The sequence below is a fragment of the Poecilia mexicana genome, unplaced genomic scaffold (assembly GCF_051168715.1).
Source record: "Poecilia mexicana isolate PSO_F unplaced genomic scaffold, ASM5116871v1 scaffold_5, whole genome shotgun sequence".
Taxonomy (NCBI): domain Eukaryota; kingdom Metazoa; phylum Chordata; class Actinopteri; order Cyprinodontiformes; family Poeciliidae; genus Poecilia; species Poecilia mexicana.
In genome coordinates, this window is record NW_028263374.1 from 14,301,272 (window position 1) to 14,318,065 (window position 16,794).

The window sequence follows — 16,794 nt, forward strand, 5'->3', positions numbered from 1 at the left end:
TGTTTTATGGCCAATCAAAACGAGCAATGGAGAAAATTGAGCTGATGAAAAGAAAAAAGATGAGAGAATGCAGAAGTAGTCAGTATCAGGTTTAAATGATTAAGCTATTTGACTCTGGAGGGCAATTAGATCTCAATTAATGCCATTTATCTCCCGTAGACAGGACATCATTGGCCAGGAGACGAGCTTCACTGCAGGGCCATCAACTATGATATAACATAATGGCAGGCGAGGGGTTAAACCTTAACTCTGAGGGGGTGAACAACACGTGTGGGACATGATTGTGCACAAATAACACTGATAGATTCTTTTTTTTATTCTGCATGAAGGGACTTTTAAATGAAACACTCCAGGAGGCGTAACATAAATTAGGTTCACATTTGTATTCATCTTATGGCTGTCAGTTTGCCACTTTTGCAGCAGGTGAGTGAGCAGCATTGCAATGTGCATGTTGAAATATTAAGATTATATCTAGAACATGGCCCGGAAAGTGGATGCAGGTTTTCCTGCGCATGTTTTTCCTTCCTCTCTTATTATCGCTTTCCTCTCATGACTTCTCCAGTTTTCTGCTCTTCTAATGATGCATTGTATCCTCCCTCTGTCTGCTCTTCCTGCACACTACTCTCACCATCACCCTTATTCTTTTATATCCCATCTAGAGGGAAGAGCTGCTTTGAGATTTTTGCTTTCCTCTGCTGATGCAAATTTGAAAGCAACACTAGTATTTACTGTGCTGGGTTTGAAAATAAAGTTAAGGGTTAAGTCATTTCACACAGTGAACAATGTAAAGAGGAACCGGCGTCTTCCATCGTCAGTAATCAATACATCTGCAGACAAGTCAATTACTGAGGCTTATTGAGTTTTTACTTTCCTATTCTATCCTAGGGTGGACTGTTATCGTTCTACTTTATTACCACGTTTTAAGAAATGAGGAGCATGCATTTAAGTTTAAATTGCAATGAAAAAAACCAAGAGTGCATGCAAAAGGATTAAAAACACCTAAATATTTTAAAGTTTGGTCAATTTACAAGCTACACTTTGTTGTATGTCTCTCTCTGCATCCTCCCAGAGGCTGAATCTACACATCAGACTCAGGACTTTTGCTTCTAGCACATTTTCTTCAACAATTTACCGTTACTAGAGCTTCCAATCTGGCCAGACTCCCTGTCCTGCTGAAAGCATGATGCTGCCACCACCATGTTTCATGATGTGTCAGATTATCAGTTTTCTTCCATCACGCTATATTTTTGTAGGTAGGCCAAAAAGCTAAATTTTGGTAATCTCTGGTGAGAACATCTTTTTCCATGTGTTTGTTGTGTTTTTTATATGACTTGTGGTAAACTTTAGAGGGGACTTCTTATGGTTTTTCAGTCAGTAATCCAGAAATTGTGACATTTTGACATAGAGGCCAGAATTATGGGGTGTATTCCTAATAGTTGGCAAACCAACAGATTCTCCCACCTGAGCTGTGGATTTCTGCAGCTCACCAAGAGGGTGGAGCTGCAGGTTAATGGTAACCTTGGTTACCATGAATCTTGGGTGCTTCTCTGATTAATACTCTCCTTGCCTGGCCTCTTAGTTAAAGTAACTCTGCTTTAAGCTCTTTTATCCCTGACCTGTCTGTTTTGTTCCATGTTCTTCATGATGCTGTTTCTTCACTAATGTCCTCTAACTTTACCTAACCTATCTTCTAAGTGGTTAAGAGCCTCAGAAAGCTGGAAAGAAGGTAAGAAAAACAATGCAAAAAATTAAAAGAAATAATACATTTTTTATATCACATTTTCAGTCAAAGTGCATGCAGGATTATTTGGAGAACCTTGCATGCTTTTCACACTGGAATCCTAAAAATTTCCCTAACAACCGTCTTGACATTGTCATCTGAAAAAGTAAATAAGACCTCTCGATCAGCACGTCACATCAGAGGTACAGTACTCCTGTTTCTCACCGCGCCAAAACCAAATGTGACAGCTTCCCTCAACTGTGCTGCCGCTTTTAGTAAGAGAGTGACACGAGTGTGGCGGAATATTTCCCCCCCACCAGCGGCATCAAAGCTCGTCTATAAATACATTTTAAGATGCAAACATACAATGACCCATATGCAAAGCAAACACACAGGCTAAACCTCTAATGAGAGTGAGAATGGGAAAAACATTGGGATGTATCTCAGTGTGGATTAACACCTTCAGATATTCTCAATCACAATATCAGAGTTTGAGTGTTTGTACTCGGTACACACCAAGAAGTTAGCTAGTTACTGGAATTGGTTGATTTTTTTAAAAATGTAAATTACAGGAAATACATGTTGATGATGATATGTAACTGTAATAAACATGTACTTCTAAGTGGTACTAGATTGAGTGGTCCTGCTTGCAGCTGGGTGGTATAAAGCAGATCGTTTCCCAATCAACTGAGACCCCATACAAATGCCATCAGGTCATAAAAACCACATTTTTCTAGTGTTGAAGTTGTTACAGAATAAAGGAGACTAAGAGCTATTTGAATTGACACTAAGTTGTTTGGAAATTAAGTGAGAATAAACACAAACTTTCTCTGTCACCGGACAGACTGGACTAGAAAATGTTGGCAATCTTAGTGAGATACAGTGGTCTCACTACTCATACAAATTTTTGCTAAGCATTGAAAAAAAAGGATTCAAATATCCTTGTCTTTGTTTTGAAATATTAGTGAAATCTTACTTAACTGCGGAGCTGTGTAGCGCTGCCTGCTCTCTTTCTCACACAAACATTGTGACATTGCCTCCGGTCCTTCTATAAATAATTAATGATCATACATGGCACAATATTTCTTAAAACTGCTAGTATGTACTCCACCATCTGGCAAAAAAATACAATGCAAAGAGTCAATTTTCACAGTTACAGTTTGGTTTGAAGTTCTTTATAGGCTGCAGCAGTTGATGGCACTATTGTCTTGGAGCTAAACTCCAGCCGGGTGTCAGTCTATCCTTTCTGGGGACTCCAGCTTCCTCTTACAGTCCAAAACGTATTGGTCACTTGTCCCACAGTATAGCCTTGCCCAATGGCTGCTGGAGGAAACCCTCCAGCAAGAATAAGCAGGAATGAACAATAGATGCATTAAAGACTTGCTAGTAAAAATTGTGTTTCTCAAGATCTAAACTAAATCACTGGATTTTAAAAGGCCGAGGTGTGAAAACTAAAGCAATTTATTCACTTTATATGACCTAGCTTTGCAGGTGCGACGTTTCTCTGCAGTGGGATGCGCTTCACAAAACACTGCAGACCAAACTTGTTCTTATTGTACAGCTTACACTACAAGATCTGTATTAAACCAGTCTGCAGCAGATAAGAAAGAGGCAGTGGAGACCAAGTGCAAAACAAACAAAATAATAATACAGAGCTGCAGAGAGCAAGAAACACAACATGAACGAAAAAGATTTCAACACAGCTTTTGGTATCTAAAATAATTTCTAAGGATACGACTTGAGGTTGAAGGAGGTCCTGAGAAGAATGGGACGTCTACCTTCAGTTAAACCACAAACGAATCAAGCCGCTTCTATTGTTTATGCTTACATGTTTTAGCTTTCTGCATGTAAACCCTCTTGTTTTATAGTTAATCTGCCAGCCTATTAAATAATACATTTCGTAAATTAACTCTGTGGCAGAATATCTATCTTCATATTATTTATGTGTTAATTAGTAGATGCAATGTTTATTTATTTATTTATTTATAACAATATCACTCTGATCTATTTATCAGAGACATTTTGTCTCAGTGCAAAAATTATGTTCAGTAAATTGATTTATTCCTGTAATGTACTTATTTGGTCTGGCAGTTTCTGGACAACAAAGTGACTTCATTACAAGCAGGGGCCAATTTTATTAACGTCCCAAACTGCAACGTAAAAACAGATCGTTATTGTATGTACTGTGACCCTCACAGCAGGAGTGTTAATGTAAATGTCAAATAAAAGATTTCATGACATTTATTACACATCTGGTACATTTGTCAAACATTCAAAATGAGATTTCAAGTATGCACAAGGCCCTCATACAGAGGAAGCTGGATACTCTGCTTTTGCCACAGAACAGCTATGAACACCATTAAAAGGAAATTTATAATACATTCTGCAGTGACACTGAACAGGGGTGGCCATTAACATGGGCAATCTGGCACACAACCCAGGGTGTCAACCTGTTAAGGGGTGACATCGGAGCATGGGAAAAAGTGATCCATCATTTGGGGCTGAACAAAATGGTAGTTTTTGCATTGCTTGCTGTGACGCCCAGTCAATGAGTTGTCTAATGATGTGGAAGTTGGATTCTGGTTTGAGGTTCCAAATTCAATAGCAAGTAACATTCGCTGGTGTTTAAGAAATCTGGACTCCATCTGATCGTCTGAAACATTATAATTCAACAAAGATGAGCATTTTTAAGCTTTTCAGAATCAACATCATCTTATATTGAGATCGCCATAGCGTTGTATTTATTAAAGAAAAAAAAATGTATATGTAATCTGAGTTTTTACAGCACAAACAAAGAAAAAGTTCCTTTTGCATACCCCCACTATATTCTGTGTGCAAAAATGGGGCAGCAGTTCTGCACGAACAGCCTCTGGCGCTGACTTTACTGTTACAGGTACATAACTACAGTCAAGTCTTGATCTCATGTGCTATATTAGCTCACCTACAGCCACAGAGGTGCAGGACCGAGCACTTTTATGAGCCCCAAAACATCAAACATGAAAACACGCTGATTGAGACGCTGCAATTAAAACGATCAGAGGAACCACCTCCATGGTAAGCGTCGCGTCGCGAATGCATGAAACTAAAGGATACTGGAAATGGACCTTTTGTACCTTTACTTGTGCATATTTAAAAAAAAAACGTTTTTTTTGGAAATGTCCTTATTTTCTCAAAGAGTTTTTTGGCAAACCAATTAATTGTTTCGTCTGTAAATGAAGACGATGTTATTAAAGGCCTCATTGAAAGTCTGTTGATTGTGTTGTTGCTTCCCCCCGTTCGCAGTCCCAACAGTTGCATAGGTCTCCCCGCAACTGTTTGTGTCAAATTACACAGAATTGTCCTTACAGTGGCTATATTATAACATTGAATCCTTCACATAGTTTCCCAGTTCGAATGTGCAAAATGCATATTTGCATATCAGAATCACGATAAGACTTTATGTAAAGAAAAAATTGCAGTAGCCTTAAGCGGATTAATGTAGCTTAGCAGAGGGAGAGAGAGGGAGAGAGAGAGAGAAATTGTCTCATGAGAAGAAGTGGCAAAGACAAAGTGTTAAACTTACCAGTTTTGTTCGTGGGAATTCCCTTTACATCGTACTGCAGGTGTCGGTGCGCTGCGCCTTCTCCAGCACTGGACCCTCGATCCACTCCAGCGCTCTCCAGGACAGCCGGCTGTCAGCCAAAAACGTGACCGGAATATTTCGCCTCCGTTTTGTCATAAATATTACAGCGGGAGGGGGGGAAACCCTCCGCGCCTGCAGATGCAGAGCGCTACAGCCGCTACAGTGATGCTGTCCGCTCACTAACCCACTAATTCCCCGCGTTTTTGAAGCGTTTCTTTAACACGGCACCCCAACACCTGTCCCTCTCGCAAGCCGCGGACTTGCACAGCATCCCACACGCAGACCGGCCGCAGGCATGATCGTGCGCTAACGGCACGCTGGAGCGCAGTCGTTCCATCCCAGCGACCAATACGGCGACCCGCACGGGAAGGGGAGGGCAGGCAGAGAGGATGGAGAGAAGTGGGGTTTGTTGGGAGGGGAGGAGGAGATAGGGAGGCAGGAGGAGGGGGTGTGGGTGGAGGGGTTGGTGGTGTGCATGGGTAGCGCTTCACAAGGACGACCTGAAATTCCTCAAGGGTGAACGCGCGTTTTGTAATTCAGTGAGATTCCCCAACTGCGCCTCCTTCCATCTTTGCCCTAAAACGCATTACGCACACTTGCTTGATCTCCCTCAGAGGAAGACATGACTGGATCTAAGGGGTTTTATCATGGGCGCCCCTTCACTTTGGGGGGAGACTTTAAGACCCGTTTCACATTTGCTGCAACACGTAGGGATTTCCTGTGAAGCCGGTAGCTGAACAGATTCACAGGTCCCGAGACGAAGCTGAAGAGCATTTTTCACTCCGCTGAGCACTCTGTTAGGAGATGTGTCAAGGTCACTGGCTGTTGAATTTGTGACCTTGTAGCACAATAAATAAGACGTCCCTCCCAGTGCTGCTCAGGTTGATCTTCCTCTTTGGAGAGACTTAGATGTCCATCTGAATGTGTGAGATAATGCGAGGGAGAAGGATAAAGATAGAAGGCTCTCTGATGAGAGCAGGAGCCTCAAACTCCCTTATCAACAGTCAAAATAAACAAAATAATAATCAGACAAAAACAAGTAATTAGGCTGCATTTAAAAGTCTTGTTTTCACAAAATCTGATAGAAAACTGCAGCCGTTTTTTTTAATGTGCAAATGTTGCAGAAATCTTTTGATTTCGTCTGACGCTTGCGTTTGACCTTTTCATGCTAGTATATAATAAAGTATAACCTTGAACAACAAATATTTAAGGGCTCCAGAAGCAAACTGAGTGAATGCAGAATACACTTGAGCATACGTGAATTACCGCAAGTCTGAATCATTTATTTTTGTCTTGACTTGGAGAAATGTGCTCATTATGCTGCTGACGATTTAAAACAAGGACGTCCTTGGGTTGTTTGTGGTCCTGGGAAAAATTATATTTCTGCGCATGTTTTTTGTCTTTACCAGAGAAATCTCTTGGACTTGCTGCTCATAGTTCAAGTTTGGTTCCCTTCGGACCAGAAGGTTTTAGTCAAACCCAGGTGATTCCTTTGAAAGAAAAGGATTCTGCGTCACAGCCTCGGTCTAGACATATAGAGAAAATGGAGTCTCTTCCCACATGTATACAAAATGTACTTGGCAGAAATTCCTGAAGATCTCACAGTGTGGCTGACTGTGTCTTGGCAGCAACAATCACCATTTTCTGTTCTGATTCTCCCTTCTTGGGGGAAAAACACATCCAGTTTTAGTAGTTCTGTTGTTGCACATTTCATTAAGTCATTGATGTCTGTCTGTTTATCTATCTTTCCCATGACTAATACATTATTCCTTTAAAGGTTTAAATTATGGCATCAATCAAGGATGCAACTTAGTGAATAAATCCTCAATAAACAGCTGAACTTTCTTTCTGGCTGAACAGATTCTCTACAGGTCAATTCAACCACTTTAAGCCCTTCAGTTTAAAAGGTAATTCAGTCATTCTTTGCGACTCTCCCCCCACCCCACCGACCCTCTTCACGGCCCACCTCCTCATTGAAAATGTGTTCCCCGTTTTTCCACTTCTTGTCTTTCATTACACCACATATTTCACAAGACATTGAGGGCACCCTGCAGAGACCCCCCAGCTGCATCTTTTCTTCTTTTTTTTTTACTCCAGCAAACACTACAGCAGCCCATTGCCCTTGCTACGGATCTGAATCTCTTGTGAAAACAGTCACATACAAATGCAAAGCTAGCCTGTGATTAGGAGCATCTGCCAAACACCCACGTGCCATATGCCTGCGCCTCTTAGCCAAGGAGGGAAAAATGCAGAAACGCATACAAACATGCACACACGACTCTTAAAAGAAATTGAAAATACATAAATATCATAATGTGTGCCTGTTTCTTAGCCTGGTATGGACAAACCCTTGCATCTGAACTGCACAACTGAACTCTGCAGTGCATGCAAAGAGATCCTTCAGTGTGGATTTAGATTGCTTCTCATTTTAAGGAAAATATCTTTTGGCATGCATTTACTATATTTGCCGGGGTTTTTTTTGTGTTCCATCCACTTTCTCCAACTTCTGATAAAAGCCTCCAGCTGATCCATTTTACAGATTTGAAATATTTACTGCAATTCACTCGAAGGAGAACAGATGGGACATCAACCTGCAGCTTGTAACTGTGGGTGAAGGTGGCGCAGCAATAGCTGAACCGCAGGGTTTTCTGTCAAGAACCTCAAAACCCAACAGAGAGTGACATGTCTGTTCCCCCTCTGCGCAAGATCTCGTATCGTGGAGTTATTAAATGTCACAACAGAAAGATAGGACTAAAAAGAATGCCTTTTCCCTTTTGATTGTAAAAGCTGATATCAAACTATGACATTTATCTGTGATGTGTTTCCGTAAAGAAGTTTTCTACCAAAAAAAAAAAGACATTGTAGCTGCCCTGAAAACATCTCAGCCTGTCAAAGTTTCTCTGCTTATTCTTAGGATCGACTAAAAAAAAAAAATCTTTAACCGAGCTGCAAGCAGCCTTGTTAATTTATGTGGCGAGTCTACAAAAGGTCATAATTCACTAATAACTCTGCAAATGTCACTACTGATGGAGAACGACTTTTTCTTCCTAAAGGTATCATCAAAAGCATCAAATTCTTCTCCTACTCTGGATTTGATCTTTTATTTACCAACGGGCTACAGTAAGCCATCTACAGCGTAATCACGATTCTCCAGGAGTGTGAACGTGAAACATTTCAGTTATTTACGTTATTCACACTGACAAATGCGTATATTTTAGATGCTGAAATGTGGATTTCAGTGTGACAGTAATCTGAGAGATGTTAGCACTGTTGTGCTGCAGCAAGAATGTTTTATCTTTCTGTGCAGAGTTTGCATGTTCTTGCTCTGTATGCTGGTGTTTTTCTCCTGGTACTCAGGTTGTTTCCCACAGTTCAAAAACCATTCATTCATTTTCTTCACTCTTTCATCTTGCCGGTGGGGCTGCAGCATGTATTCCAATCACTTGGTCAAGAGGTGAAGTTGTACTCTGAACATTGTCATCAGTACATCACAGGTCAACAACAACAACAACAAAAAAAAAAAAACATACACAAACAAGCTCACACCCAAAGAAAATTTAGAGCAGGGGTCACCAACTCCAGCCCTCGAGGGCTACCATCCTGCAACTTTTAGATTCACCTCTGCTCCAAAATGTCTGAATTCCCTCACCAGCATTCATTCCTCTCTGCAATAAGCTGGAAACGAGCATTTATTTGATCCAGGTGTGTTTGAGCAGAGACGCATCTAAAAGTTACAGGATGGTAGCCCTTGAGGACTGGAGTTGGTGACCCCTGATTTAGAGGAACAAATTAACTTAACAGTTATGTTTATGGGCTGTTTGTTTACTGGGAGAACATCCAGACTCTATCAGAAACAACAGTGGTAACACCTGTGCTTCTGTGCAGTTCATCCAAAAACATGCGTAAGTTAATTAGGTTAGATATGGATGTGTGCATGCATGTTTGCATCTGTCTCTGACTGTGTCGTCCTGTCCATGGTGTGTGTGATGGAGACCCGGGGTTCCATCCCATATTGATTATTGATATTATGTTTGTTTTCAGTTCAAATGCGTTTTGTATCAGTTCTTTATTTCAGTTGCATTGTGACATTTGGTGAACATTCTTTTTGGGTAGGGAGACTGGCCATCTTTCCTGTTCAGAGAATGTGGGGGAAAATGTCAGTTTGTTTTGATTTAGATTAGTTCAATTTGAGTTAATTGAGTACTTGCCTTTCTGGGTGTGTCTCAGCAAGGTGGAGCAGAGAGGGAGACGAATGCTCCTGGAGCATACCAGCTTCCATTAAGAGGGGGAATACTCTGAGGATTTATATTTAGTTATATTTACTTTTGATTGACCTTAGATTAGTTTAGTTTTAATAATTTGCATGCATGTAAATATTTGTTGGATCATTTATTGTTTGTTAGGTTTGTGTAAGTAGTGTTTGTTTGTCTTTTCTTTTTTATCACCCCTTTACCTGGTGTCAGTGTTGGAACTTGCCTCAGGTATAAATGTCAGCTTATTTGTTTCACAAAAAAAAAAAAGGTGTTGGTGTAATGAAGACTTGGAGCTCCCAAATAAATCCACCTCAAAGACATTTGTTGCCTCACTTCCTTCTTTAACGCAGAGCCTCCGCCGGTCAAAGTGACAGTGTGCATTGCCTCACCCGTTTACTTTTGAAGATATAGGCAGCGACCTCCTTTGAGCATGCGAGAATAAACCTGGTGCAGAAAATGTATGGACAACAATCTGAATGAAACAGAGAAGGTTTTATGAGTGACAGTGGGAAAAATGTGTGGAGTGGACGGGAGGACTGGGCCCTTCTTCGTATTCACACGTCTGCTGCTCCAGTCTGTTGGGGTGGAAAAAAGAGCTGAGCTAAAAGTTCAAACTCAATTTCCCGGTTCATCTTCTTTCCAACACTCACCCATTATGGTCATGGTCATAAGTTAAGAATTACAAACTAAAGAATGAGATGCTACAAGCAGCTGGTGTTGGCTTCCTTCGGATGGTGGCTGGGCTCCATAGTAAACAATGACGCCTGTGGACGGGTATCAAACCTCTTTTGGAATCAATATTATTTCGGTCAAAACTAAAACTGACTACTGCAATTGTAGTTAACGACTGTATTTTATATTTTAGGACACGCATAAGTCCTGAAAACTCTCTGCTTTTTCTACCTGCAGTTGTAGATTGCATGAGGCAGACAGAGCAGCAGCAAAAACCCCTTAAGAGACAGAACAAATCAGCATCAGCGGCCGCAGACATGACGTAAATTAAGCCAGAAGCATTCAGGAAAGGAGGAGCTGTGGTGGAGAGCTGGGCTGAAAGATGGTTTGAAAAGGACGCAGGAAAAGTACTTGGGCTGAGGCATCAGAAAGACTTTGTTCTGTATGAGATTTACAGGCTGACTATGCAGAAGGGAAGAAGATAATAAACCTGCAGCTTATTTGAAATTACTCAGGCCAACTTCTGACGGTCACTCAAGTGAAACTTTCCAACACTATGCATATAATTAACTGTCATTAAATGGTGCTTGATTTCCCTCAACAGAAAATAAGTATAATCAAACCATTTTACCAGCAAGCGACGCTTGTGATTTTACTCATACGCTGCACAATTTTCTCGGATCTGAGTCAAGTCACACTTTTTCAGATTTTTTTCAGCAACATGGTGAATACCATTTATTCTTTTTCTACACCATCAGAAGTATGTGCAGCTCTTTGTTGGTTCATCATATAAAATACCAGTTAAATCCACTGAAGTGTTTGGTCGTAAACATGACAAAATGTTGAAAGATTCAATTAGTGTGAATAGTTTCATAAGGCACCAGTAGCTTGTCATTGATTATACGATTATATGTTAACGCTTTATTTGACGGGGTGAGCATAAGTCTGACACAATACATGGCATGAAGATGAGGGAGTTTTCATGAATGTTTACAACCGCTAGGAAGTTTCATTTGGTTAATAATGAGACTTTGCCCATTAACTATTTTATTGGATTTTTAATGCAAGTTTTAATGAAATTTTGCATTAAAAGTGTCATTATTTACATAATAATGCAAAGTTGACATTTTTAATGCAATTTTGTGACACTTCATGACAACAGTAAAAAAAAAATTAAATATTTATCTAAAAAAATAAATGTTTGGGGTCCTTATTACTAAAAAAAAACAACAACCTGAACATAAATTTCAATTCTACTTTATGTGAAAGCAAACGTTACCTCCTTATAAAGCATTTAGAGCTCCGACCACAGGAACAATTGCCACCTTTCAGGTTTAGAAACATATTTTTATATTCACTCCGAGCATAGTTCATAGACATTATAATTGAGCTGCGTTTTAGTAGTGATTTATATTCACGTACTGCCGGGTGTGTGCCCTTGACTGTGACTGTGACATGCTGTGGACACAAGCTGACCTTATTACAGACAGACAGGAAAGATCACCAAATGCAGCGTCCCATAAAAAAAGAGAGGCAGCACAAATTAAAATGTCACAACATTTCCACCACGTCACCAACACTGACTCAGCGCCACTTCCTGCTCAAATGAAAGGCACTTGAAAATAAGAGGCGAGATTGATCAGATAGACCTGAAAATAAGAGGCGAGATTGATCAGATAGACCTGAGAGATGAGAAAGCAATAAAAACCACAGAGGGATTTGTCATCCACTGAATCCCAGTGAATGAAGCTGCTGGCAGGGTTCTGACGCAATGAAATAAACTGAGAAGTTGAAACTAATACAGCAAAAAAAAAAAAAAAAAAGAAAAGAAAATGATGACTTTGCAAATCTGTACCCTAATAGGTGAATGCACTGGATGATATTACAAATAATCACATCCTGATTATGGGGGGGGGGGGGGGTAATGTTTGAGGGAGAGAAAAAACACTTTGTGAAGCCACTGTTGCATGATAAAACGACCTTGGGACCAGGTTTGAGCAAAGTAAATGCTGAGCCAGGGGTATGGGGCAGATGGAGAGGATTATCAGTGAGGCGGAGTGAGAAGGGCAGCCAGTAAAGAAAAGTGAAGAGAAAGACAGAGGAGGGAAAAAGGGTACAGAGGGAGAGAGGCCAAGCTCACAGAAAAAAAGGGTAGACTCTGCTCTTTGATCGATGCTCCAGCCAATTACCACCCTGCATTATGAATGAAGGTGAACAAATTTACCTTTTGCCAGCACAAAGAGTTGCCACAGAGAGGTAGTTCAGTAAATGCCACCTCTGAGGTGTATTTGTATAACATCATGGTGGCTTTGCTCAGGAGGGGGTGGACTGACAGCTTCATTTACCCCCTCATCAGCGTGCCCAGGAAGTAGCCCTGGACCCGCACAGCAGGCCACACGCTGACAGAGCCCACATGACCCGCCACAGCCGGCCAATCATCTTTAGCCGGTATTTAGAGGTATACCGTAAACTATAATTTTCTTGACACATTGTACCTCACTGAGAGTCTGGTTGCTGCTTTTCAAATAAGTCTAATGGCCTGTGAAATTAGTTTTATCACCGCACACAGTATGGGCTACAGAACAATTTTTGCCATAGCCAGTGTCCCCCCCAAAGGCAGGCTTTGGAAATAAGTGTTTTTGCTCTAATTTACACAAAGTACAGCAATTTAAAACATTTTTCCCCGTTGTAAATGTGCACATCCATTTCCATATGCAGGGTTAATAAATAAGAAATATGGCTCAGTGGATGTTCAATGCAAAAGTAGAACTCTTCCATATTTCATCACGTTAAAGACAAACTTCAATATTGTTTTCTTTAACAGAAGAAATGATAGTTTAAATGTTTTTTTTAAACATAAAAATCTGAAAAGTATGGAGCGCATATGCTTTCCTTTATCCAGCTATTTGGTCCACTTGTTCGTAATTTAGTCTCAGTATAATCCAGCCCTTCTGCGAAGAACATTATAGAGCAAACAGCATCATGAAGACTGAGAAACACAGCAGACAGGTCAGGGATGACGTTACTGGGAAATTTAAATCAGGCAGGGACTTTAAAACAAAATCCCAAGAGGCAAGGAGCACACTGATCAGAGGAGCAGAGATTCAGAGTTCAGGTGGGAGACTATAGAGTTTTCACTCATTTCAGCTGTTATTCATGTATGCCACAAATCCACAAAAAATAAAAAAAACATTCAAGAGTGGTAAAAATAGCCACTATTGAAAGATAGCTACAAGTCCCATTTGCAGTTTGCCACATGCCATGTAGAAAACACAGGAAATGTTTTTGTTTTTTTTCCCCTGCAGGGAAAGTCAAAATCTGGGTGGAGCTACATCTTGAAAGGAGAAAGTCCAAACTCCAATACTGAAATAGATCCTGCTGTAAAGCTTCACAAAAACTTACTGTTCATAGGTTCATCCTGCTTGACTGAGGTTGAACTTTTCTGCAAGGAAAAATGGGCTCTTCCAGTCTCATCTTTCCATATTAAAAGCTGGCAAAGACTTTCCCAAATAGATACAATTTTTACAAAGTACAAACTTCAAGAGACAGAAAACAAATGACCACCATGTTCTACAAGCTCACATTTACTAAAGATTTCAGAAAGACGTGGATAACATTTCTGCCATTTCTGTGTCCTTAATATGAGAATCCAAATGAAACACACCAGAGCTGAATGCCGTAACATAAAATAAAAAAAAAGCATAAAAAGTGTGTGCACAAGTAGGTGCAGATGTCTGCATGAATACACATTCACCTGTGCACATGCAGTCAAATTCAGTCAAGCCATGTGTGGTTTGATTGAACCACAAAGGGGCTGCATGATGGATGAAAGATGAACCACGTGCACTGACCTGACACTTCTACCTCCCTCCTCTGCTGCCTCCACACCCTGACTCTGTCTTTTCTGACCACTTCCTCTGAGGCTTGCTCTCCTGTCTGACATGCATGGTCCCGTCTCCATACCTGCACGAGTTGTTCCTCATCCTCACGCACAGCCTGTCAGTCTTGTCTTGTCCCATATGCCCACTGAGATACACTCAACTCCTCCTGTGCAGTGGCAATAGTCCTGCCTACCGTACTCTTCATCTCTCATATATATATATATATATATATATATATATATATATATTCTGAGCCATTATCGTAGCAAGCCACTATCAATGTCGTTTGCAACGTTTTATAGAAGTTGAGATTGTCATTTGATCCAGGATGGAGATATCGCTTGAAACCTGTCAGACATTATGTACTAAATCAGGACAAGACCTCAGTTATCCAAACTGATACATCCCTTCAGACAGCTCACACACACACACACACACACACACACACACACACGGATATAATTTCCTGTCCTTCCTCACAACCTCCACTTCGAATAAATGGTAAATAAACGTCAGTCACTGTCACACCTTTATCTGTGTTATGACGACGTGGAAATGTAGCATTGTCACAATTTTCGTTCACAGGGGGCTTTTGAAGTTGGGCACATTTTAGGCAATTACAAAGGAAGCAGTAGTGGTTGTGTGAGGCTAGGTAGCAGGTAGAGAGAGAATTATTCATTCAGGCAGCGATCCCGCGGAACAACAACGCAAACGGCGATTAGGGGAATACTGAGTTATATTAAAGATTATCTAGTTTCAGACGTTATGGCGAAATAACACAGAAGTGAGATGGAGATAAAAGCTGATAAACCATTGTGAAATGTGGGGTCCAGCTATATTCAGATATCTCTGAAAAGGTCGAAATAAATCAACAAACTGAGCCTGTCTCAGTGGGACTGGGCTGGGATTACTGGTATAACTGAGCACCGAGGCTGGAGGAGTTAAGTTGTTTCACACCTTTGTGGTTTTATTTCCTGCTGTGGGGTGTTCACTACAAACTGGGATTCAGTTGAAATCTTCTTCAGGGGCATTTTGTCCAGCTGATTATTTTCTACACTCTACCTACTCTGTAACAGACTAAACCGGATTGTGTAACTCCATAACTGTGCTTGGCGCAATTGATCTCATCGTTGATTGAGATTGTGGTAGTTAACTGGTCTAGAGAGATTAGTTTGAGTCAAAAAAATAATTAAAAGTCTGACCAAACAAAACTCAGACGTGGGATCCCTCAAGGCTCCATTATCGGGTCAGTTTTAGTGTGCTTCCCCCTAGTTCAGATCACATATTTATTACATAATCTCTTATAATCATGCTGATGACAATTGTATGTTTTGTTGTCACCACAACGCCACAGTTAGTTATTCAGTAAACTTGTCCTTAAAGTCTGACGACATGATTTAAGAAACATTTTTGATCCAAATACAGTTGCCAGAAACGCAACAGAATCAATGTATCTTTTCAGTAAAAATAAGGAATGTTCATTCATGTCTTAACTTCTTGCTCCAGCTAAGCACCAAGAGTCAAGTATTGCATTGAAAGAGATGAGTATTTATAGTAGGGAGGAAAATGTTTCTCACTGTATTCCAAGGCAAGGTAGAAGACAATCGGTTTGAGAGTCAGAACCATGTGGCAGGTGGTGAAGGTGAGTATGAATGAGGAATGTCTGATGCATCTTGAAAAGCCTCCTTCTTAAAAGAAACCAAGGAGAAGCTCAGACGATTTCTTCTGGGAGATGACGACGCCCGGTAAGCACACAAAGTAAGATCTCAGAGGTAATTTGACTTGGAACTATCACAGCAGGTTGGCACTCAGGCTAAGAGGGGCCGTCTGGCAGCTCCTTAAACCCTGGCTGCCTGATGAGTCTGACGGAAATCAGGTGCGCCAGCTGCAGCCTGCTCGGCTCCGCCCTCCTGTAGAGAATCACCAGCTCAGCTGGAAGGAATACAAACTACACAGACAGGAAAAACCTCACGACGGCGATAGGAGAGACGGTTCAGAGTTTCGACGTAATTCAGACGAGTTGAAAGTGATTATTTGCGGCAACAAATTGTAGGGTTAAAGATCGGTGCTCAATGATACTCCTCAGTGCACGAGAGAATTAGGATAAAACTGAAAAAGTATTCAAGCAACCTGCCATGTGGACTCGTGTGTAAATTTTAACAATCAGCTCTGGAAGAAACTCCCTGAAAATCTGAGACGTGCAGAAATTATAAACTAGTTTAAATCAAGAAGGACTTCTGACCTGTAAATTTTCCCTCAAGGATTATTCTTTCATTCTATTTTTATTGATCTTTGTGACTTTGTTTATTTTCCTGTACAGCACTTCGATTAACCTGATTGGAAACGTCACGTGAACATTAGCGAAATTAAAGCATGGTGAATAATGTTTCACAGCATCTTATTTCTTCTTCTTAAAAGATTTTTGCAGTTAATATTTTCTTTTTAATACATTTGTTACTCAATAAGGCATATTCAATTGTAGCAACATATTAAATATGTAAATGTCAGTTTTCTTGTTTCCAGACTCTACATGCACACCACCCAGCTCAGCTACTGTGTGTAAAAGTAATTCTTTGGAGGCTTAAACACATTAAAGTGTCACTGTAGCCCTTTTTGATCAAATGGTTGCCATATATAATGTTAAAG